The 24,916-nt window shown below is 41.8% G+C and overlaps 1 long non-coding RNA gene across 1 annotated transcript; it reads left to right on the forward strand.

The window, feature by feature from the left end:
• Positions 1,932 to 24,374, forward strand: LOC110260789. The gene is made up of 2 exons (XR_002344205.1): positions 1,932 to 4,156; positions 23,775 to 24,374. It is a non-coding gene; the product is annotated as an uncharacterized LOC110260789 (long non-coding RNA).

Genomic DNA, 24,916 nt, shown 5'->3' on the forward strand with positions numbered 1-24,916 from the left:
ACACCATATGTGTTTATGGAAATAGGCTTATTGAGATGTTTCCAAGTACAGCATCTGCTCTTATGCATCTTTTATAATATTTTGCATCAAGCCCATACAGTAATTGATCTCCACCATCTGATAATTTTTTATTTAAGACAGTTTCTTCGCATGTTGTTTTCGGTCATGCCTGTGGGCATGTGGAAGTTCCTGGGCCAGAGATCGACCTCGAGCTACAGCAGTGACCTGAACCAATGCTGGCTCCTTAACCTGCTGTGTCAGAAGGGAGCTCCCTCTTCTCTTGTTTTGTTTTGCTTTTTTTTCATTTTTGGGCACCCTGTGGCATATGGAGCTCCCAGGCCAGGGATCGGATCTAAGCCGCACTTGTGACCTAAGCCGCAGTTGTGGCAACACTAGATCTTTAACTTACTGAGCAGGGCCAGGGATCAAACCATAGTATCCTTACTAGTCAGGTTCCTTTCCGCTGAGCCACAATGGGAACTCCTTCCCTGAGATCTTTTAATTTCTTTTATACAATACATACTTTAATTTTTAAAAATTGATTGATTATTTTTGCTTTTTAGGTCTGCACCATGGTATGGTGTTCTCAGGCTAGGGGCTGGAATTGGAGCTACAGCTGTCAGCCTAAATCACAGCTCACGGCAACGCTGGATCCCGCCCCACTGAGGGAGGCCGGGGATTGAACCGCGTCCTCACGGATACTAGTCAGATTTGTTTCCATGGTGCCACAACCAGAACTCCTATCCAATACATACTTTTTTAGAGAGAGCTAAAGTCTTGCATTTAAAAGAGTAAGGTCTTCTGATATTATTTAACCTGTGAGTCACATAAAGACTGCTGAGAATAGAATTTCCCTTTCCACCCTTCTCTTGTAGACTGAATGTTTGGGCTTCCTCTGGGTTCCTATTTAGTGCTCTCAGGCATCCTACCTTTATGCTCAAAATGGAATTTCAGGATGTCCACCATTGCCTAATAGCTTCTTTTAAATTGCAAATTTATCTGAAGATCCTTTGGTTGTCTCTGTGGAGAGAAGACTTAATAAATCCCCAAATACAACCCACAGAGAGAGCTGTACGTGCACAACTGCAGATTTCAGAAAATAATGAACCATGCCATAAGCTAGTGTTCACCTACCTTATTGAGAGAGCACTTGAAAAAATCTATTATTAATAATATTTCCTGAGTTCTCAAAACCAGAGAATCAGTTCTACCTAGGGGACCAACTTCTTGATTTACCAAAACATTCATTGGTTCAAATGTAGTGAAGGAAGCGTAGCCTCCTTAGTCTGCTGCTTTTATTCTATTTATTTATTTTTTGCTCTTTTTAGGGCTGCACCTGTGGCATATGGAGGTTTCCAGGCTAGAGGTCAAATAGGAGCTACAGCTGCCAGCCTACACCACAGCTACAGCGACGGGATACGAGCCGTGTCTGCAGCCTACACTACAGCTCGAGGCAGCGCTGGATCCTTAATCCACTGAGCAAGGCCAGGGATGGAACCGCATCCTCATGGATGCTAGTCGGAGTCATTTCCGCTGCGTCACAACAGGAACTCCTTAATATGCTGCTTTTAAAACTAGAGGAGCTGCCCAAGGATCTCTAAATGTTTGAACACCAAGGTCTCCCTAGTGTGGTTTGCAAACCGCTAGCAGGATGCAAGATGATTTTAGGTGATGCATGGCTGAGCTTTCAAAACCATTTTAGTCATTATTCACTGGTAGTGGGTTGAACTGTGTCCTCCTAAAAATTCCGGAAGCTCGTACAGAACCTCAGAATGTGATCTTATTTGGAAGTAGAGTCTGCAGATGTAATTAGTTAAGGATCAAAGATGAAATAATCTTTTTTTTTTTTTGTCTTTTGTCTTTTTAGGGCTGCACCCGAGGCATATGGAGGTTCCCAGGCTAATCAGAGCTGTTGCTGCCGGCTACACCACAGCTCATGGCACTGAGCGAGGCCAGGGATTGAACACGCAACCTCATGGTTCCTCATTGGATTTACACACGACAGGAACTCCAAAGATGAAATAATCTTAGACTTAGGGTTGGCCCTGAATCCATGACTAGTGCCTTTATAAGACAAAGGAGAGAGAGATTAGACAGACTTGTACAGAGAGAAAAAAGTCACATGACTATGAAGGCAGAAGTTGGAACAGTGTATGGACAAGCCAAGGAACATCAAGAAACTAGGAGGGGGCTATGGAATAGTTTCTTCTCCAGGAGGAACCGACCCTACTGACACCTTTATTTTGAAGTCCTGGCCTCCTGCACAGTGAGAGAATAAATTTCTGTTGTTTTAACCCCATCTGTAGTATTTTGTTATGGCAGCCCTAGGAAATGAATACACTTAAAAATGTCTTAAATAAAATATACATGGTGTATGAAACCTGTTATTTCATAGCTTTACTATTTAGACTGGTATTCCCTCATCAATTTAGGTAGTGAAAAAGTGCATTGATGAAACAAACCTTACGTTAACAATCCTGTGGGAGGTAGGAAGATACGGTAAAACTCATGTGGGTGCCATGTGGAGGGGGGGCCCGTGTGGGAGGTGTTGCTGTTTGCAACCCACAGGCTCCTTCCACCTGGAGTGACCCTGAGTGAACTCTCATCTCCACCCCTTAGTCAAATCTGTGGCTTGGGTAAAATACAGATAATGGCCTGGACAAGCCCCATCTTCCTCGGCAGTAAAATGGGGACAGTGATCAATATTCCGCAGACCTTCTCTGGGGATTGTGGGGTCCTTGTCTTTGCCTTGAAATGCCAGAAGCTTCGTTATCTGAACCCGTTTTGCTGAGTGTGGGGGTGAGGGTCTCCTGGCGGCTGGGTGGATGTACAAAATAACTTTTTCTAATCAGTGCCCCCCACATGTGAGTTGTGGGGATAAATTTAGAGGGAGCTGTGGTAAAGCAGTAGGAACTGATGCAAATAGCCCTTGATGAGTCATAGCTGAAGACAGCCTTCTGTTATTTCTGGGCCTTCCGATGCATTTTATGAGTTGTGAGGGCCTCTGTCTCCCTCTTTTCAGTCCTATCATCTTGGAGTTCATACAGGTGAGGAAAAGAATCTAGACACAGTCTGACTTATCTTGGACGTAGGAACATGTATTTGAGAAAGTTTAGAGAAGTTTTGTGAATTTGATGTGGATGCCTGGAAATACTCTAGAATTGTTTCCTAAGCAGACTTAGGATCAGCAAGTTGACCTGGAGTGGGAATAGCAACACTAACCTCTATTATGTCCTAGCCAATGGATAGGCACCGTGTTAAATGCTATCTCATTTAATCAGCCCTGAAATCTCTGAGGTGGGCATTGCTATTAAAATTCGAATTTTAGAGATGGGGAGACTGAGGCATGGAGACGTTGAGTAACTTGGCACAGATCATTAAGAGATTAAGTAACTTTCTCCAGTTCATCAAACAAGACGGTCTGCCCGGAGAGCTTGCCCTCTTAATAACCTCTTTATTATACCGTGTGAAGACTTGAAAAAATGTGGAAATACAGGAAGGGGAAGGATGCCTTTAAAGGGTGCAAGAGAAAGAACATGGTCTTTGAAGTCAGGAAAATCTTATTGCAACTCTGCAAATATTTCACCTCAGGCAAGTTACTTAAACTCTATGCACCTCAGATTTCCCATCTGTAAAATGGACGCAATAATATATACATCATAGCATTCTCGTAAGGATTAAATAAGATCTATTCAGTGCAACGTGGAATGCAGTGCATGGGAAATAGCCTGCATTGTACCAGTATTTCTTCTGCAGTAACTTACTTACTCCTTACAACAACCCTTTGAAGTGGATATTTTTGTCATCATTCCTGTTTTACAGGTGAGAAAATTAAGATTTAAACACATGAAGTAACTTTCCCAACATAACCTAGTCAGCTCACGGCAGAACAAGAACTCAAACTTAGGAAGTCTGATTCCACAGCACAAAACTCTCATCTGCTTTTACTCGCTTCCTTTCCCAGGTGAAAACAACTTGGGAGTGAGGGTGAAATACAAGCTTGAGAAGACTCTGCAAGCATAGTAGCTGGGGAAGAAGCTGGTTCATACTTAGGGCATATTCAGACAAAAATAGGTCCAGCGAAGATGATATAGTCTGTGCTGTTCAGAGTGCCTCTGAAGTAGTATGTTCAAGTTTGGATACTATTTTTTAACAGGTACGAATAAACTGGAAATAACTATGATAATAAGATGGGTAGGAGGTAATCTCAAAAGAGGAATAGCTGAAAATGTTTTTGTTTGATGAGGGCCCGCAAAAGGTCGGAGAGATAGATGTCTTTGAGAAAGACCGTGCAGCAGGTTGACAGTAGCTTTGTATAATCATGCTGAGTCCTGACTCTGTTTCCAGGTTTGCCTGTCTGAGGATATTGCTATATCATTTAATCAACTTCCACAGCTTATCATACATGTGGTAATTGACTCACACTAACCAAACTTCTAAGAGACTGATGCATATACCAGAATGCCAGTTGCTTAAAATTAGGAACATAAGCACCAAACAGATTTTATACATGTATTTGCTGGTCAGAACATCTAATTTTTTTTGGGGGGTAGGGAGCTTGTATTCTTTTGTCAGAGTGTATATAATGCTGTCATAAGCTAACTTGTTAGCTTGAAAGTAGGGTAAAATCATGGGCTCTTTACAGTTTTTGACAGAGTAATGGTCAAAAATTGATACATCATGAGTTTAATAGCTTGATCTATTAACTTAATTTCATTAACTTTATATATCATTTTACTAACTGAATTTATTCATATGAGCGATATTCATATTTACTCATATTCATATGAGTGGTTTGGAACATTTGATTCTTGCCATCTGTAAGTTATATGCTTACATCTTTACCTGTTTTTCAACTGGATTACTTTTAATTAGATGGCTGGTTTTTTTTTAACAGTGTGAAGTGTTTTATACAATTATGTGTAACAGACAAACTTATTTAAAGTCAATAACCTTTTCTTTAACGGATTTTACATGTGATTGCTTCCACCGGTTATCACCTGAGTTACTCCAAAGCTTGCCTCTGGGTTTATCTTCAAGAAAGAACCTATGCTTAATCCACAGCTGTCCTATCAGTAAGACCGTGATTCTTTTAGTTGGACTTCTTTTATCTCTGGTTGAATATGGACACACTGATAAGATCAAGCCTTTCCCCACCTAGAATCTTTGGGATTGGATTTCTTCAAGGAATTTACTTTAGGGCCACCTTCAGGGTCAGATTTGCCTGGATTTGCCTGGTTTTCAAATATTTAGATTGGCTTCTCTCTTTCATTCAAAGGATAGTTTTCAACAAGAGTAGAAGTGCCTCTAGGACCTAGCATATTGCTGAAAACACAGATGGGGCTAAATAAACAATGAATCATTGTTAGAGGGTTTTTGGGGGAGAGAGATGCAAGACATGGAGCCTCTATTGCACCACCCACTTTCTCCGCCACCTGCCTCCAGTCCTGAAGGACTTAGCCTCCTGGCTGTTTATCATTGGCTGACGCTCTCCAGCTGCCAATCCTTTCCAGGAATTGCCCGTGGCTGAAGAGAACCACTTTGCTCAAGCTTGTAGGCTTTTCCCTGGAGCAGCTGCATCCAGTGACTAGCCTGTAATATCCAGCACCCTTGCCCAAATCAGGACAGGTTGAAAGGCCTCTCCCAGCTCCAGAGCTCCCTGCCGGGTGGCTGAGGATTTAGGGTTGCCAGATAAAATAAATACAGGATGTCTGAGTAAATTTGAATTTCAGATAAGCAACAAATAATTTTTTAGAATCAGCATGTCCCAAATATTGCATGGAACATATTGCTGCTAAAATTCTTTTTGCTGATTCTCTGAAATTCACATTTAACTGGGCACCCAGCATGTTTAGTTTGCTAAATCTGGCAGCCCCATGAGGCATCGCAGCCTATGCTCTTCTCCTGCAGTCCCGCTTCTTTCCCTTACTCCGCAGGTGTTGATTCTGATGCTGATTCCCCAACCAACTTCCCACATTCTGACCTCTGTCTCGGCATCTGCTCTCTGAGTAATGAGTTTGCAACAGAGTGAAATTTAAAACAAAATGCCTTTCTTTGCCCTGCCCAAATTTTAGGACCAGTTGAGAGATGGGCACCTGGATCCAATAGATCTCCTTAGGTTGATTATTGCAGAGCAGAGACGAGAGAACACGGCTTAAGTCTGAGAATCTAACAGGTTCACTCATATGTCATTCCCAATTGCTTTTACTCAGAGTCCATCCCACTTAAGCCTGCTTTATAGCTGTTCCTATTCCCTTTGCATCAATTAGGTAAGTCATTCCTCTTCTCCTGGGGGGCGGGCAAGAAGCCAGGACAGTTACTCTTGCGATGGCCCCCCTACATGAAAATATGAAGCCAGGGAAGGAGGTCTCCTACTAAACGGTGCTTTGTTTAAGATAAAAGCAGCCCTGTTTGAATCGTCAGTGCAAAGGATCGTATATGATCTTGGTGCAAAATAGGCTAGGACCTTCCAAAAGATGGCTTCTGTCTCCCCGTCTCTTCTCCCCTTTAGAAGGATTCCCTCAGGGCTTACTGGTCTCTTTTCTCCACCTGTGTGATCTGCTTTGCGTTAGTCTTAATGCATTGCTTTTATGGGCATGAAGTTCAAATCCACACGGGCCTTGACCTCTCTCCCAAGCTCCAGTTCTAGATTCTCAGCACTTTGGTCCTCTATGCGTCGATTTCCTGGAAGGACCCTGGATGCGGTATGTCCCTGCCTCAGCCACACTCCTGCTTCAGTGTGAGCAAATTCTCATTCAGGTCGCCAAACGATGAGGAGCAGGTTCTGAGCATGTGGAAACCTGGAGAAAAGAAACATCACAGCTTCAAGAAGGGCAGGGACTGGAAGATGGGACAAGACTCGAATGACCTTTGTTTTCAACTCTCAAAGTTTCTTGAGCGCTTACTGTGTTGCAAGTGACCACAGGATCCCCAAATGCCCAGTGAAGGGACCTCAGCTACAGCTCTTGGTAGTTTTCTACTTGAGTGCTTCACTATTAATGGGACTCACTTTCTGCATGTCTTGCTTCCTTCTGACCTAACTGCTGGATTAGGTTTTTCCCTCTTACTGTTTTTGCTTCTTTATTTTACTAATGCTTTGTGGTTCTTTTCAAGTTCATGACTCTCCTTAGCACCCTTTCAGGGTCACCTGCATTTAATAGTCTTATTTCCTTGTGCCTGTGTGTGTGTTGTGTTCTCCCCAGATTCCTGAGACAAGTAACCTGACCAGCTGTGCTCAGGGCTTTGAGCCAGGGCAGCTCATACATCCTTGGTCAACCTGCAGATTGGCTGCCTTGTTGTTGAATGTTGACACCACACCATCTGATTATGGTTGGAGGGATTATGTGGTCCCTGAGGACTGACCCATTACCACTTCGGCAGGGCCTGTGGCATTGCCAGTCCATTCTCTTCCCTTTTGTTAAAGGAACAACCGTCTTGCCTTTTAGTTAAATGGGAAACCCTGATCTCCTAGAGGAACCTATTTTCCTTTTGTTTTTCAGTTCCTACCTGCCAAACTGTATTGATTCTGTCTTTGCAGACTGTCAGTCATCACAGGTTTCCAAAACAAAATACCATAGACTGGATTGCTTAAATAACAGAAACGTGGAGGCCAGGAAATCCAAGATCAAGGTGCCATCATCATCAGGTCCTGACGACAGCTCTCTTCCTGGCTGGCAGATGGCCGTCTTCTTGCTGTGTTCTTACATGGTATAGAGAGAGCACGAAAGCTCTCTGGTGTCACTTCTTATAATGACACTAATCCCATCAAGAGTGTCCCACTCTGGTGACCTCATTTAACCCTACTTATCTTGCAGAAGTCCTATCTCTACATACCATCACAATGCAGGTTAGGGCTTCAGTATGTGAATTTTGCAGGGGACACAAACTTCAGTCCGTAACATAAGCTGTTACCTATGTCATTTTCTCCATTCTCAATGTCACCGTTCAAATCCAAAAACTCCAGATCACTTTCTTAGACTCTTGTAATAACCTCTCAAGTTATTTTCCCTTATTTTGCTTATTTCACATCCGGCTTTCAGATTCTCTCTCTAAAAATTCACCTCTAATCATGTCCCTCTGCTGTTCAAATAGCTTAAATGGCTCCCTGTGGTCCAAATGTCTTCACTTGGCATTCAAGGCACTTTTTGTCATCTAGGCCCAGTGGATGTTTTAAATATATTCATTAGTTTTTCTTTTCACATTCTCTGCACTTGAGTCTAGTGTGTCTGAAAGTGTAGTCTTCAGGACACCTGACCCAGGTTTAACCTGTTTCTTAAGATCCTCCCCAGAATCAGTGAATGTTATCTTTGTGAGTGGAGCCCAGGAATCTGTATTGCAGATACGAATCCCAGGTGATTCTTACATATGTTAAACTTCAAGAGTACCTAGTATATATACAGACGAATGACTGGGTTACTTTGCTGTATAGCAGAAATCGACTGGACAACTGGGCAATCAACTATAAATCAAGTGTAATTGAATAAATAAAAAATCTTACAAACAAACAAAAAAAGAGTACCCAGTATAATCAATGAGGAAAAGACTCCTTATAGATGCTTGTAGATGCACAGGAATGTTTTGTATGGGATGATGTCGGGATTAGGCTCTTGTGGTGGCCTCACCACCTTAAAAGTGGCCAGATTACCATATGCATTAAATGGCCCACTGGCATTTCTAATTCTTTTAAGGCAGTGATTTTCAAGCTGTGCTCTAAGGAGCACCCATAGGCTCCATAGGGGATGAGGAGCACGCTAACTCTCTTTTCTCCCCTTTCACTAAAATTATTCCAATTTTACTCTGTTTGTATTTTCAGGTTCTAAGATTATATTTGAAAGAAGTGTTCTGCTTGAAGGTTTTCTGTTTTTATTTTATTTTATTTTATTGTCTTTTGTCTTTTTAGGGTTGCACCCAAGACATATGAAGGTTCCCAGGCTAGGGGTCGAATTGGAGCTGTAGCCTCTGGCCTTCACCGCAGCCACAGCAACGCCAGATCTGAGCCGTGTCTGTGACCTACACCACAGCTCACGTCAATGCCAGATCCTTAACCCACTGAGTGAGGCCAGGAATCGAACCCACAACCTCATGATTCCTAGTTGGATTGTTTCCACTGCACCACGACGGGAACTCCTCTGTTCTGGTTTTAATCACACCTTTTCCTGTTCCAGATTTTAAACCATTTGAGAAGTAGATGTAGTAGTCAGATGGAGATTTTAAAAAAATCAGCTTTATTGTGGGTAAAACTCAGTTGGGGATTGCATCCTGATTGTGGCAACAACCAGGTTCCCGATGTTGTTTCTCTAAACCTTGACTTCAGGACCACTCATCCAAGGGACTAATGTACTTCCCTGAGAGTCCCCAGCTTTTCGCTCTTGTATTAATTCTTAGGAATTTCCACGTGCGGTGTGGTGATTTCCTTCTTCCTTACTGCTCAAAACCACACTCCTAACACCAACCACAGCTCCTCTGTGTGTCCGCCTGTGACTCAAAGTAGGAGGTGTGTCTTCTGTTACCAGAAGGCTCTGAAATGGGACAGAAGAGGAACAAGCATTAAATCATAAGCAAGATTGGTCTGCATTCTTGGCTGAAAGTAAGTCCCCATTCTATTTCTCATTTCAGTTTCTGCTCAGCTATGTTAGCTAATATGGTATATCAGAAATGAGGTTGTGAGCCCAGATGACAACTAAAAATCTTCAAAGAATATCATACCAGCAATTTAAAAACATCCCCCCAATTGAAAGTCTAAGAACGAAATTTTCTTTTCCTTTATATAAATTTAAGTGCAAAGCAATTAGAGCTCTTACTAATTTGCCATTCTGCTAAATCTCAGAGGGGTCTTCCTCAGACCCCGGATAGAATCGAGTTCCTTACCATTGGCAGCTCTGGTTTTCTTCTGTTAGAATGGATATTGTTTTTCGTTTTGTTTTATTTTTGGGCCTTCCCTCGGCATATGGAGTTCCTAGGCCAGGGATCAGATCTGAGCTGCAGTTGTGACCTGCATCGCAGCTGTGGCAACACTGGATCCTGAACCCATTGTTCTGGGCTGGGGATCAAACCTGCATCCTGGGGCTCCAGAGTCCCTGCTGATCCCATTCCAAGAGCAGAACTCTTGGAATGGATGTTGTTTTCTGTGAGAATTTTCAGTACTATGAATTAAATATTTTCTGCTTTGTTCTTTCATGGCACATGATAGATTTCACATTGCTACTGGCTTTGAAGTTATACCTAATATATGACTCACATTGACCAATGGAATGTTTTACCTCCTGGTGGAACCTTTAAGAGCCTGTGTGCACTCTGCTTAGTCCTTCTGCCCTGGCAGTTGTGGAAATATCAGCTTGAAGTGGAATATCCAATGGACGGGGTCCTTGATTTACTGTGATAAGCAGAATCCCCTTGTTGACTTGTAATAGACAGGTACGGATGGAAAAACAAACTGTTGGTGGCAAGATTATGTTTTGGAATTGTTTGTTACTACATAATAACCTAGCTTATGCTGACTGATACACCTTCTCAGGAATACTGAAATTGCTCAAACTACAGTCTTTCAAAAGCCCCACTTTTAAGGAGTCTAAAATCTGAATAGGTCACATATAAATACAGCTATCAAGCAGAAAATTTAAAACATAGTCACATCCTTTGCCTTTTGAGTAGTTATTATAAGCAAGATGATCTTCCTGGAACCCTGAACTTGGTATGTTCTTGACCAGACATTCAGGGGTATCTGAAAGAAGAAGAGAGACAGTGGAAACACACACGTGCAAAGAGAAAGTCAGCCAAGTCTCAGCCTCACTAGGATATCAGTTAGTCTGTGCCAGTTGCTTGGAGACCATGATGAACAAATAGAAACTCAGGAGAACCTTTCTCAAGAGATTAATTATGGCACCAGACCCTGTGTTTACTGTATCTTGGGGAAAATTCCTCTATACATAATACTTCCTGTCTCAGAGACTAGCTTTTGTGAAATTTAGAAATTTACCCAAGTGACATGCCTAGATGATTATTTGTGATGCCCTTCTCTTCCCTTTAGCTTATGCAAAACCTCCTTACTCCCATCTGTCTTTTGAGGGCTACAGCTTTGCCACCCCAGGGGAGAACTGAGCGTGAGCCCTGTGGGGTGTTGCCTCTGCTTTTTCCAGGGAGAGGCATTTCTAGGCCTTTGCTACAGTGTCTGTTACCATGGGCTCTTGTTTTGGAATTGCCTAGACTAGGTGTTTGCAAACTGTAGCCTGTGGGCAGAATCTACTCCATTGCCTTTTTTAAAAATTGGTAAACTATCAGTTTATATTTACATTTATATGAAACATTCATTTATGACATTTACTGATAAATGTAATGGTTTTTACATTTTAAATGGCTGAAAAAATCAAAAGAAACATATGGCATGACACGCAGTTTACACGAAAACCAATCTTGATGTCCATATATCAAGTTTTATTGCACCACAGCCATGCCCATTCATTTCTACACGGCATGTGGCTTCATTCATACCCCAAGGCCCAGTTGAAGAGTAGCGCTTGAGACTGTGTGGCCTACAAAGACAAAAATGCTTAGTAAAGCTGGCCCTTTACAGGAAAGTTTGCTGACTTTCTCACCCAGGCACATGAGTTTTGCCTCCTTCAGCCGATCCCTGGCTTACAACTGTTGTTACTGTCTCTCATGTGTTCCTAGGGCCCGGGTGAAAATAAACACTTTTTTACAGTGGGTTTTATCTTGGACCTTGCCTTTCCTGCCTTTTTTTTTTTTTTTTTTTTTTTCCTTTTTCTTCTGGCCTTGACTTCTGATACTTCAGAAGAACAAAACCATTTCCTTCACTACACCTGTGCCTGAAATGATAGGATGTGACCTACTGGTCCATTTTCCTCCATGGTTCCCCTAATCTTCCTGGGATGTCTCAGTTGAGTTTAAAAAACAAAACAAAATAAAGACCTAACTTCTTAGTTGGTCCCATTCTTTCTCTTCGTAAACAGGGCTAATCCTGAACGATCCTAGTGTCTTTTTACTCTTTCTTTTTTTAATTTTTTAAAATATTTTTTTAAATTTATTTTGCTCTTTAGGGCCACACCTGCAGCATATGGTGGTTCCTGGGCTGAGGGTCAAATTGGAGCTGTAGCTGCTGGCCTACGCCACAGGCGCAGCAAGGCAGGATCCGAGCCGCACCTGCGACCCACACCACAGCCCACAACAGTGCCAGATCCTTAACAGTGCCAGATCTTTAACCCCCTGATGGAGGCCAGGGATTGGACCTGCACCTCACAGTTCCTCCTCGTCGGATGCGCTTCCACTGCACCACGATGGGAACGCCTACTTTTTCTTTACTTCTTTACCTCCCCCTCCTGCACCAAGACATCTCTTTTGCTAACCTATTCTATTAGATTTTCATACTGTGGCTTTTCCTCATAACGCAAGAGAGAGAATCAAGGAGTTCTGGCTCTGTCTAGAGCATTCATTGTTGACATGCATCTTGTCTGCCTTCAGCTTCTTAAAATGTGTAATTCCAGCCAGGAGATATTCTCCCATCAGACGAGCATCTGCTTAGGCCTGGGCTCAATGTATTATTGTCCTGCCTGCCTCCGCCTTAGAATGTCTCTCCCCCCTTTCTCTTTCATCGTAAACTCCTCACTTAGAAAATTCCCAGGCTTGATTCCTTAGGGCGTAAGCAATACCTATGTCTCTTCTTGAAATAGCTGTGTCGTCTTGTCAAACTTAATACAGTTTTGGTATTTCGGCCCTGACAGCCTGTCTTCCCTCGCCAGTTGGTCCACATATTCTGTGATGACCTCATGTAGCACCCCTAGTTTTCAGGATGTATCTCCAGTTCCTGATGGACTTTTAACAGACTTAATGGGGGTGCTTCTGAGACGTGTTCTGACCTGGGCTTCCTTTGTGGGGTGAATTAATGTGTTACAGCTGCTGTAACAAAGTACCTGCTACAAACTGTATGACCTAAAACAACAGAAATGTATTGTCTCAGTTCTGGAGGCCAGAAGTCTCAGATCGAGCTGTCAGCAGGGCTGGTTCCTTCTGAGGGCTGTGAGAAGGACTCTAACATATGACTTTGGGGGGGATACAATTCATTCCAAGCTTCTCTCTCAAACCTCGGCCCCTCCTCTATAAGGTTTCTTTGCACCTCAGGTATCCTCTCTCTTTTAGTATCAACTCATCTTTTCATTTTATAGCATATGTCCTTTCTTTTTAGTGTTCTAACCTAGCTTTGAAGATTTCTTATTTTCCTTTTATATTGATTTGGCTTTTTCTCTAGGGCCTTCTTCTTTCTCCCAAGAAATTCTCTCTTTTCTTCTAGAGTCTCACCTGATCAGCTAGCGTTCTTTTATTTTCTCATTTTTTGCTTTTTCTCCTGTGTTCTCACTGCACTGGTAAAACTGAAGCATGTTTTTAAAATCTGTGCTTTTGTCTCCTATTTCCTGAACAAAACTGATTCCCAGAGACAGTGCCAGTTAGAGGCCTTAAAAATTTAATTTAAAATGAAAAAAATTGCAGTAAAATACACAGAAGGTTTACTATCTTAACCATTAAATGTATAGATAACTAGTATTAAGTACATTAACATTGATGTGTTTAAAGTATTTTTAACCTTTGATTTACAATTTACTTGAGTTTTCTTCCTAAAGCCAAGCAGATGACATGGCCTCTATAGAATGAATACTTCTTCTCTAAATTTTTATTATGAAAGTTTTTAGCTATAAAGAAAAGTTGAAAGACAGGTACAGGAGTTCCCGTCATGGCTCAGCGGAAATGAATCTGACTAGCATCCATGAGGATGCAGGTTCTATCCCTGGCCTCGCTCAATGGGTTAAGGATCTGGCATTGCCGTGATCTGTGGTGTAGGTTGCAGACGAGGCTCAGATCCCATGCTGGCTGTGTCTGCGGTGTAGGCCAATGGCAGCTGCAGCTCCGATTCGACCCCTAACCTGGGAACCTCCACATGCCACAGGTATGGCCCTAAAAAGCAAAAAAAAAAAAAAAAAAAAAAAAAAAAGCCCACCCCCCAAAAAAAAACCCCAAGGACAATACATTCTCATATACACCCATTCAACAATACTATTTAACTGTATTTTCTTTGTCTGTCCATATGTATATGAAATTTATACATCTAAGTATACATATATTTAAATATTTTTGTGTTTGTGAATGCATATATGTGTATGAAAAAATATATGGTATATAACTTTCTGTACCACTTGAAAGCAAATTATGGAAACCAGGAAACTTTGCCCCTAATATTTTAGCAAATATCCCATAAAAATTGAAATAGTCTCCTACATGCCCACAATATCATTATCACGCCAAAAAAATGGAACACATTTAACATCTTCTGATATTTAGTTCATATTCAAGTATCCCTCATCTTCTCCAAATATATTTTCTTTTTTTTTTGGTGGTTTTTTTGAGAACCATCAAGGTGCATGCATTGTATTCCAATTCTTTTTGTTTATCCCTTGAAACACTTTTCACTCTTTCGTGAATTTGAAGCCAAAATTTGAGTCTCTAAAATAAAAAAAGAAAGCCATGGTGGACTCATGTAATTGACAAGTTATGGCGGCAAAGCCAGATTTCAAGAGATTTGTTCTCTGTTGTTTCCTTGACTCTAGAAACTGCTGAAAATCAAAACAAGATGGAGAGGAATAGAACCTGGGTCTGCTGAATTATTGCTGCCTGTTTAATATCAGATGCCTTATTATTATTATTTTTTTTTTTGGTCTTTTTGTCTTTTTGGGGCCACACCTATGGCATATGGAGATTCCCAGGTTAGGGGTCCAATCAGAGCCATAGCTGCCGGCTTACACCACAGCCACAGCAACACCAGATCCGAGCCGAGTCTGCAACCTATATCACAGCTCATGGCAATGCTGGATTCTTAACCCGCTGAGCGGGGCCAGGGATTGAACCCACAACCTCATGGTTCCTAGTTGGATTTGTTTCTACTGCGCCACGACGGGAACTTCAGATGCCTTAATTAAAAGGCCAGTTCTCCATGGCCTATGTGTACTTACCTGTCCTTTGTAATTTCAACTCCTGGTCTACGTCCTTTCTAATAAATATCTTATAGGGAGTAAAAATTATTCCACCAACCAAAGCCTAATAATCCTGTATAATGACATTTTTTATGTCTTATATGGTATGAAAATACCTTTTTTTCCCCTAGAAAATTAATGTTTGATTCAGTCCTTAATGTGCTTAGATCTAAGTCTGTCAGAAAAATCTTTTTTTTTTCTTTTCTTTTTTTTTTTCCTCTTTAGGCCCGCACCCATGGCATATGGAGGTTCTCAGGGTAGGGGTCAAATTGGAACTAGAGCTGCCGGCCTATGCCACGGCCACAGCCACAACAACGCAGGATCTGCGTCTGTGACCTACACCACAGCTCACGGGCAATGCCAGATCCTTAACCTACCAAGCCAGGCCAGGGATCGGACCTGCAAGCTCATGGTTCCTAGTCAGCTTCGTTTCTGCTGCGCTACAATGGGAACTCCAGAAAAATCTTCTTATTAATGCCAGGAGAAACTGGCTTTGTGTCTATAAATGTCAGCCAACGCGTAATGTGTTGCAGCCTACAAGGGCCAAGACTCATAAAAGTACTGAAGTTAAGGTCTTCTGTCTACCTTCATCTTCACCCTTATTTTGATTTTGATTGCCCTAATTTAGCACAGTTCTGATCTCACAAGAGTTTGTGATCATTATGGCCATATACTGGGGAGAAGGGAGCTGGAGTGATGATTATTTTCACCTTCTCTTACCCTCTGAATTTAGAATTATTTTGAGAAGTAGATTCAGTGGTCATTCAGGTGACGGACATAGGCCTTGTTGTAAAGTGGATTTGAAAATGTGGTTAGATCTCCTCTTGGGCTCAAGTTCTAGACCTTGGGTTAACCTGCCTGAGGGAGAGCTTGAGTGCTTTTTTCATTTTTGGCTGCCCCATGGCATATGGAGTTCCTGGGCCAGGGATCAGGTCTGAGCCACAGTTGCTACCTAAGCTGCAGCTGCAGCAACGAAGGATCCTTAACCCTCTGTGCCAGGCTGGGGATCAAACCTGAGTCCTACTGATCCCAAGAGGCTGGAACTCCAAAGCTTGAGTGTTAAGAGTGACTTGTGTACGCAGAATTGCTGCCTTATACTCTGCGATCCCAAGTATGAGAGCAGACAGAGAAGAAATTCATAACTGGGAATTGAACTTAAGAAAAAATTGAAATACATGAAAGACCTAAATGGTTCCAAAGAAAATATAGAGATGGCCAACAGGCACATAAAAGGATGCTCAATATTGCTAATTATTAGAGAAATACAAATCAAAACTACAATGAGGTATCACCTCACACCAGTCAGAATGGCCATCATCAGAAAGTCTGCAAAGAATAAATGCTGGAGAGGATGTGGAGAAAAAGGAACCCTCCTACAGTGTTGGTAGGAATGTAAACTGTTGCAGCCACTATGAAGAACAGCTCTGGCTACCAAAGGGGATGGAGTGGGTAGTGGGGGGAGATAAATTAGGAGTTGGGATTAACAGATACATACTGCTATGTGCAAAATAGGTAAACAGAAGTTCTCTTGTGCAGCACAGCAGGTTCAATACCTGGTGGTGTCACTGAAGTGGCTCAGTTAGCTGCTGTGGCACGGGTTGCAGATTTGATCCCTGGGAGCTTCCATATGCCATGGGTGTGGCAAAAAAAAAGGCGGGGGGAACAGCAAGGACCTACTGTATAGCATAGAACTATATTCAATATCTTGTAATAACCCTGTAATGGAAAAGAATCTGAAAAAAATATATTTATCTACATATAAAACTGAATCACTGCTGTACACTTGAAACTAACACACTGTAAATTAACTATACTTCAATTAAAAAGCTAAAAAATTGAAATACAATTTAAATACAGTAAAATTGGTCACTTTCAATGTATAGTTGGGTGAGTCTTGACAAATATATAAAATCATATAATGACCATCACAATCAAGATATAGAACTTTTTTGGAGTTCCTGTCGTGGCTCAGTGGAAATGAACCTGCTTAGCATCTATGAGGATGCCAGTTGGATCCCTGGTCTCACTCATTGGGTTAAGGATCCAGTGTTGCCATGAGCTGAGCTGTAGGTTGCAGACGCAGCTTGGATCTGACCTTGCTGCAGCTGTGGTGTAGGCGGGCAGCTACAGCTCCGATTCGATCCCTGGCCTGGGATCCTCCATATGCCTCGGGTGCGGCCCTTAAAAAAAAAAAAAAAAGGTATAGAACGTTTTCATCACCCCAGGAGGTTTCCTCCTATGTCTTTGCAGTCAGTCTCCTCTTCTTTCTAAACTTACCTCCAGACCTTGGCAATCCTGAGCAGATTTCTGCCCTGATAGTTTTGCTTCTAGAATGTTGTATAAATGGACTTGTGTAGCACGTAGCAGCCATGTTGTTGCCTCTGTCGGTATCACTGAGTTGAATTTCATTGCATGGATGTGTCACAGTTTATCTGTTCGCCAGTTGCTAGACATTTGGGTTTCCAGGTTTGGGCTATTACCAATGGAGCTGCTGTAAACATTTGTCTGCAGGTATTGGTGTAGACTTAGGTTTTTATTCCCTTGAGTAAATTCCCAAGAGTGTGATTGTTGGATCGTATGGTAAGTATATGTTTAATTGTGTAGGAAATGGCACACTGCTTTTGAAACATTAATTCACTCAGTGGAGGAACATGAATCAATGTATGCTTTACTCTAAACACTCAACAAGCCATATAAATTTCTCACTGGGGGATGAGAAAGTGAGGGGTAGGGAGAGAGAATAGAAATAAGAGTTTATGGTGGTGATTCATAACCATGGATAAGCATTAAGAATCTCTTAGGAAGCTTTTATAAAATCTGACGCAAGTTCTCCACTCCACTCCTTCTGAATTAGTAGATTTTTGGCGAAACCTTATATTTTTAAAAGAGCCCCATATAATTCTAATACATAGCAAGAATTGTGAACCATTGCTAAAGTGGAACTTCCCTTATGGAAATATGATACCCATGAAATGGATGTGGCGGCTTCTTCTTCTTCTTCTTTTTTTTTTTTTTTTTTTTTTTTTGTCTTTTTGGGGCCACACCCGCAGCATATGGAGGTTCCCAAGCTGGGGGCTGAATCAGAGCTGTAGCTGCTGGCTTACATCACAGCCACAGCGACGCCAGATCTGAGCCCTATCTTCAACCTACACCACAGCTCACAGCAACGCCAGATCCTTAACCTGCTGAGCAAGGCCAGGGATCGGAGCCGCGTCCTCATGGTTGCCAGTCAGGTTTGTTTCCACTCAACCATGATGAGAACTCCCAGATGTGGCTTCTTAATAACCAAGAGACTATTTCCTTGATGAAAAAATATCAGTACTGTGATAAAATTAGTGGTAACTTTCATGTATTATGTGAAATATAACATGAAACTATAACACTTTGGACTTTAAATAGATCTTAAAATTGTAACATCTTGCATGAATTTTAAAAAATGTATTCAAGTAAGAGAACAGTAATTTTAAGTTATTTAGACCATTTAAAATCTAATTCAAAATGTTTTGTGTTCTCATATAATAGCCTCCGCTCTACTACTTCTTTTCAATTTTAAATATATAAGGAAACTTGAAGTGATATTTTTAACTCTGCTGAGTCCCCCAAGGATGTTACCTCTCCTGATTGGTTGAATATATTCTGCTAGGATAAAGAAGGTTCAGTTTGTTTTATTTTATTTTATCTTATTTTGTCTTTTTAGGGCCATACCCGTGGTATATGGAGTTTCCCAGGATAGGGGTCATATTGGAGCTGTAGCTGCTGGCCTGTGCCACAGACACAGCAATGCAGGGTCGAAGTCTCATCTGCGACCTACGCCACAGCTCACAGCAACGCCAGATCTTTAACCCACTGAGCAAGGTCCTGGATCAAACCTGCGTCCTCATGGATGCTAGTCAGATTTGTTAACCTCTGAGCCAGGATGGGAACTCCCAAAGATGGTTCATCAATGGTTAATGGCATCATTTCCTGGAGAAATTCTAAGCTAATTTTATTTTATTTTGTTTTATTACATTTTATTTTAAATTACTCAATGAATTTTATTACATTTACAGTTGTACAATGATCATCACAACCCAGTTTTATAGCATTTCCATCCCAAACCCCCAGCCAATTCTAAGCTAATTTTAGATCATGATTTACAAAACAAACTATTCTTTCGTACTTTTGATCTGATTTGATTTGAAACAATGCCTTTTAAAAGCTGCTTTATATATTGCTGGACCTATCTGAAAAACTTACTCTGTATGCTGTTCTTTGGGCCTAGTTCTTAGTTCAGAATGTCAGTTTCACTCTAAAAAGTGATTATTAATTGTCAAAGTGTTAATGATTCAAGAAAAATACCTCTCCTTACTTTTTACAGATGGCTCTCTTGTACTTAGAAGTAAAATAGGGACAGGCTGCTTCAGGGGGATAAGTTCCTGGAGCAAAATGAAATACATTGTCAGATAATAAAGTCATGAAGATCTCCCTTGTGTGTAGGAAGCTCGGAATTGGCTGGTCTGGAAAGCTGAAATTCAAAGCCAAACTAACAGTTAGCATGTTTTGAAAGGAAGCATTTATAATGTAACCTGAGGATTACTTAATGACTATCTTGAATGCCAATGATGTGTTTAGTTGCCAATGCTACAGAAAAGGGCAAAAGGAGAGGAAAGAAGGGAAGGTTCTTTATCGTAGATACCATAATAACTTATTAAGAAAGAAATTACCTATAGAAACATTATTGCAGCAACATCAGTGGAAATGTACATAAAAGAAAAAAAATGCACTCACATTCCTGCTATCCAGCAGTCAATCTGTTTTTCTACTTCCTTTTTTTTTTTTTTGTAGGATTCTTTTATGCTATCAATTAGGTGGAACATTGTTTAGTCACCACTTGCAAACTATAAGGCGGACAGCCCAGGTTTCTTTTGTTTTGTTTAATATTATAATATTGCCAGTCTTTTGCAAGTTTAAGAAAAACTTTTGCATTATTTTCTTAGAATAAATCCATTGAAATAAGATTTCTGTATCAAAGGACATTAACATTTTAATAATTCTTTGCTGTGTTAACTCCTCTTTAAAAAATTGTCATCATACCTTTTATTATAGTTGATTTACAATATTCTGTCAATTTCTGATGTACAGCAAAGTGACCCAGTTACACATGTATATACAATCTTTTTCTCACATTCTTTATCCTCCGTCATGTTCCATCAGAAATGTTTGGATATAGTGCCCTGTGCTATACACCAGGATCTCATAGCTTATCCACTCTGAATGCAATGTTTGCATCTACTAACCCCAAACTCCCAGTCCATCCCACTCTATTCCCCTCCCACTTGGCAACCACAAGTCTGTTCTCCATGTCCATGAGTTTGTTTCTTTTCTGTAGATAGGTTCATTTGTGCTATATATTAGATTCCAGATAAAAGTGACATCATATGTTATTTGTCTTTCTCTTTCTGACTTACTTCACTTAGTATGAGAATCTCTAGTTCCATCCATGTCGCTGCAAATGGCATTCTTTTGTTCTTTTTTATGGCTGAGTAGTATTCCATTGTGTATATGTATCACATCTTAATCCATTCATCTGTCGACGGACATTTAGGTTGTTTCCATGTCTTGGCTATTGTGAGTAGTGCTGTGGTGAACATAGGGATGCGTGTATCTTTTTGAATGAAAGTTTTGTCCAGTTATCATACCCTTTTATTCTGTGCAGTTACAGTGCACAACCTCATCTGAGTAATCTGAGCTGAAATCAGGAGATCCCTGGTGGCCTAGTGGTTAAGGACTTGGCACGGTCACTGCTTTGGCTGAAGTTTGATTCCTGGCCCGGGAACTTCAACATGCCATGGGCATGGCCAAGGCCAAAAAAGTGGTGCCTTGTTGTTATTTTAGTGATTATTTTTTTTGATTATTAGAGAGATTGAACATTTTCCCACATTTGTGTCTATTATTTATAATTTCTATTTTTGGGTGCAAACTCTTTGATTATGTCATATATTCATTTGTGTCCAGGGAGCCTCAATAGTATTCTTACCAAATTTAGGTACTAATCCTTTGCTTGTTTAATTACTGTAAATATTATTTTGTCCCTTGTATTTGTTTCTCATTTTTTGTTTGTTTGTTTAGTACAAATTCTTAATTTTTTTTTTTTTTTTTTTTTTTTGGCCATGCCTGTAGCACGTGGAAGTTCCTGAGCCAGGGATCGAACATGGACCATAGCAGTAACCAGAGCTACAGCACTGATAACGCTGGATCCTTAACCCACAGAGCCGACAGAGAACTCCAGGTTTTGAATTTTTAATGATAAAATGACCGGTCCTATCAGTTGTAGTTTCTTCTATTGCTTCCAAACTTAGAAAATTATATCAAATTCATTGTTAAACCTCATGAGGCCCTAGTGCCAGGGCACAGGGGTGGGGGGAACTTAATGGTAGTTGGAACTGAATAAGGAAATCAGGACAGATAGAGCTAAGGTTATACAATAGCTGTATGGTTAAACAGAGTGTGTGTATGTTGCGGGGGGAGGGTCATTTTCCCTCAGAGAAATTACACTGTCCTTCCTGAGAAATATTAATATTGTCAGCATGGCTGGTACCTGTGAGACCCAACTGTGCAGTAAGAATGAGGTAGGGAGAGTAGCAGTTTCTGAGAAATTTAGCTTTAGGGAGGCAGCCAACTAGTTTATTCATATTAAAAATAATTTCATTTTGGTTGCATGAGATGAATTACTTGTAAAAGTAAGTCTCACATGTAACTTTGGGAAAGAATGAAACCTGACACTGGTGCAACTGTTGCTTAATAATTTCCTGCTTGTCCCCAAATTGACCATTTTCAGAAGGTTGGGGAGATCTCATCTTACAACATGCTGTAACAAAGAGGGAGAGGTTAAGAAATCATACCTCCTCATTGCCACACGCCTCTTCTTACCATAACCAAAAACTTCCTGGGACATCCTCAACTTAGATATTCTGTTTTGCTGACGACGTTGCATCCTTCGGTTCCCAACTTATGTTCAAAAAGCAGAGTCGTCATAGGAATTCAGCAACAGACCCCCAGCTGTTCTCACCCCTATTCCTAGCTTCTAATCCATTTCCCTTATTTTCATTAACAAAACAAAACACTCTTATGTGCCCATCCTTAAGTCTCAGAAACTCGAATAGTTTTCCATTATACATTGCAACAAGCCCAGACTTCTTTTTCTCTCCCTTCTCAGGTAACTTTGCTATTCCTATTTCCTGGACACACGTCCCTTTTTCTCTAGTCAAGCTCCTTTGGTCTTTTTTCCTTGCAATTGCTCTATTCATTCCCACCTGTTATGCTGTGGCTTTCCTTCTGGCAGCCTGTTCTGGCTGTTAAAACAGAATACGACAGACTGGGTGGCTTATCAACAGCAAAAATTTATTTCTCACACTTCTGGAGGCTGGGAAGCCCAGGATCAAGGCATCCCACAGCTTTGGTGTCTGGGGAGAGTCAACGTCCTGATTCATAGACATATCCTTACATGGTGGAGGGGCAAGGGGGCTCTGGGGTCTCTTTATGACAGCACTAGTCTCGTTCTTGAGGGCGCCACCCTTATGGCCTAATCACCTCCCTAAGGCCCCACCTGCAGATACCATCACATTGGGGATTAGGTTTCAACATATGAATTTTTAGGGGGACATAAACATCCAGTCTGTAGAACTTTCTATGCCTAATACTTTCTTCCTGGAATGCTTTCCCTCCTTTCCTCACTTAAAACCAGACTCACTTGTCCAACCCTGGCTCAAGTGTGACATTCAACAAAACAAAGCATAGTATAGAGCTCACTCAGGGACATTGAGGTGCCTTTGCAAAGGTAAGTCTTTGAGTAGAATCTCGTACCTCAAAAGCTGCTTTAGCCTCTCAGAGATGGATTGGTGGTTCTCTTTATGTGTCAGTTTTTGTTGGGCAAGCGCACATCTATTGAGTAGTATTCAGGTTCTTAAAGAATCCTAAATCGCACCCCCCACCTCCACCCCTGGCAAAATGTGTTCAGCACATTGAAGGTACTGGCTTTGGGGGCTATGCTGGGAGGAATCCACTTTATTCTTTTTTTTCACCACTGTCATCAAATAAAACCTTCAAATAAACTCCATTCCAAGCTCCTGGGTGGTATCTCAGGCTTTCGTATTTCTGGACATGGAAGGTGAGAACTGTGGGTGGATAAACTTTCCAGCCCCGTCTAAATCATGACTTTAATCACCTGTCTAATTGAGAGACTCCCCCCTTCCATGAGCTCCCAGAGACCTGAAGCGGGGGCGGGGGCAAGGTCTGCCTTTTCCTTCTTCTTCTCTCCAGCTCCTGTACCTACTTGCTGTGTGCTCAGGGGTTAGGTCGCAAGGAGGGGCTAGAGGTTGAGGGACATTTTTTAAACTGACCATTTATCAAAGAGGGTGCGTTTGTTGGTTCTCTGGGGGTGCTGTGTTGGAGACCTCTGATGGCAGCCTTTCCTGGCATGAGAGAGGCACTTTCTTGGTGCCGTCTTTTGACGTGCCCTCCACCCTACTCTAGCTGTTGGTACTGTGTAGCCTCTTCCTGCAGAGGCAGCCTGGACCCTGGTGGGCAGTGTTCTTAAATGCGCTCCTCTCAAGGAGGCTCTAGGCTGACTATCTTCTGCAGCATCCATTTAGCCCACAGGTTACCTGGAGTGTTGCCTCTCTGGTTATTCTGGACGTGCAGTTTCCTGCTTTGCTGTCCATCATAGATAGCTCCAGCCAGCCTCTCCCCTTTGGACTTTTCTAGGTGAGACTCCATCTCTGTGTTCCCCAGACTCCAGAGAACAGAGATCAAATCACCTGTGGGAGGCGCAATAATGCCCCTGCTGAGGTGCACACCTTATGCTCTGGAACCTGTAAGTTACCTCGCATGGCAAAGAGGACTTTGAAAATGTGACTGAGGTTATGGACCTTAAGATGGAGCAATTATCCTGGATTGCCTGGGGGGGTGGCTCTAATCCTCTAACCAGATGAGTCCTTCAAAGTGGAAAATCTATGCCAGGTGGAGTCAAGAGAGAGAGAGGTGACTACAGAGGAAGGGTCAGAGACATGTGACATGAGGACGCTGCTCACCATTGCTGGCTTGAAGATGGAGGAAGAGGACCACAAGCCAAGGAATGCAGGGACCTCTAGAAGCTGGGAATGGCCCTCACAAGAGGATGGGGACCGAACTACAGCTACAAGGAGCTGAATTGTGCAAGCAGCCTAAGTGAGCGGGAAATGAATTATCTCCTAGAGCCTCTGAAAAATGAACTCAGCTTGCTAGCACCTTGATTTTAGCTGGGTGAGACACTTACTGGTCTCCTGCTGCACAGACTGTGAGGCAGTAAATTTACATTGTCTTAAGGCAATCAGTTTCGGGTAATTTGTTATGGCAGCAATAGAAACTAATTCTCTCCCCCAGACTTTCTCTCTACCAGTTTCTACCTTTCTTAACCCTCATGGGATGAGAAAGAGGCGAGAATGTGTCCTTCCTTTGGGGGTGAATCCCACCTCCATTCTCTACTGTTGCTCTTCTGGAAGCTCCTGTCTCGTGGTTTGGGAGGGCAGCGGTGTACTTTCTGTATTATGAGACTGACAACTTCGCTGGCACTGCGAATTGTGTATAGGCGATGTCTTGGAGTATCAAGCGCATTGTTTATTTATTTTCTTACTTATTTATTATCTTTTTAGGGCCGTACTCACAGCATATGGAAGTTTCCAGGCTAGGGATTGAATCGTAACTGTAGCTGCTGGGCTACACCACAGCTCCCAGCAACACTGGATCCTTAACCCACTGAGCAAGGCCAGGGGTTGAACCTGCGTCCTCATGGATGCTAGTCAGATTCGTTTCTGCTGAGCCACGATGGGAACTCCATCAAGCACATTATTTAAATGCTCTGATTCCCT

The sequence above is a fragment of the Sus scrofa genome, chromosome 5 (genome assembly GCF_000003025.6).
Source record: "Sus scrofa isolate TJ Tabasco breed Duroc chromosome 5, Sscrofa11.1, whole genome shotgun sequence".
Classification (NCBI taxonomy): Eukaryota; Metazoa; Chordata; class Mammalia; order Artiodactyla; family Suidae; genus Sus; species Sus scrofa.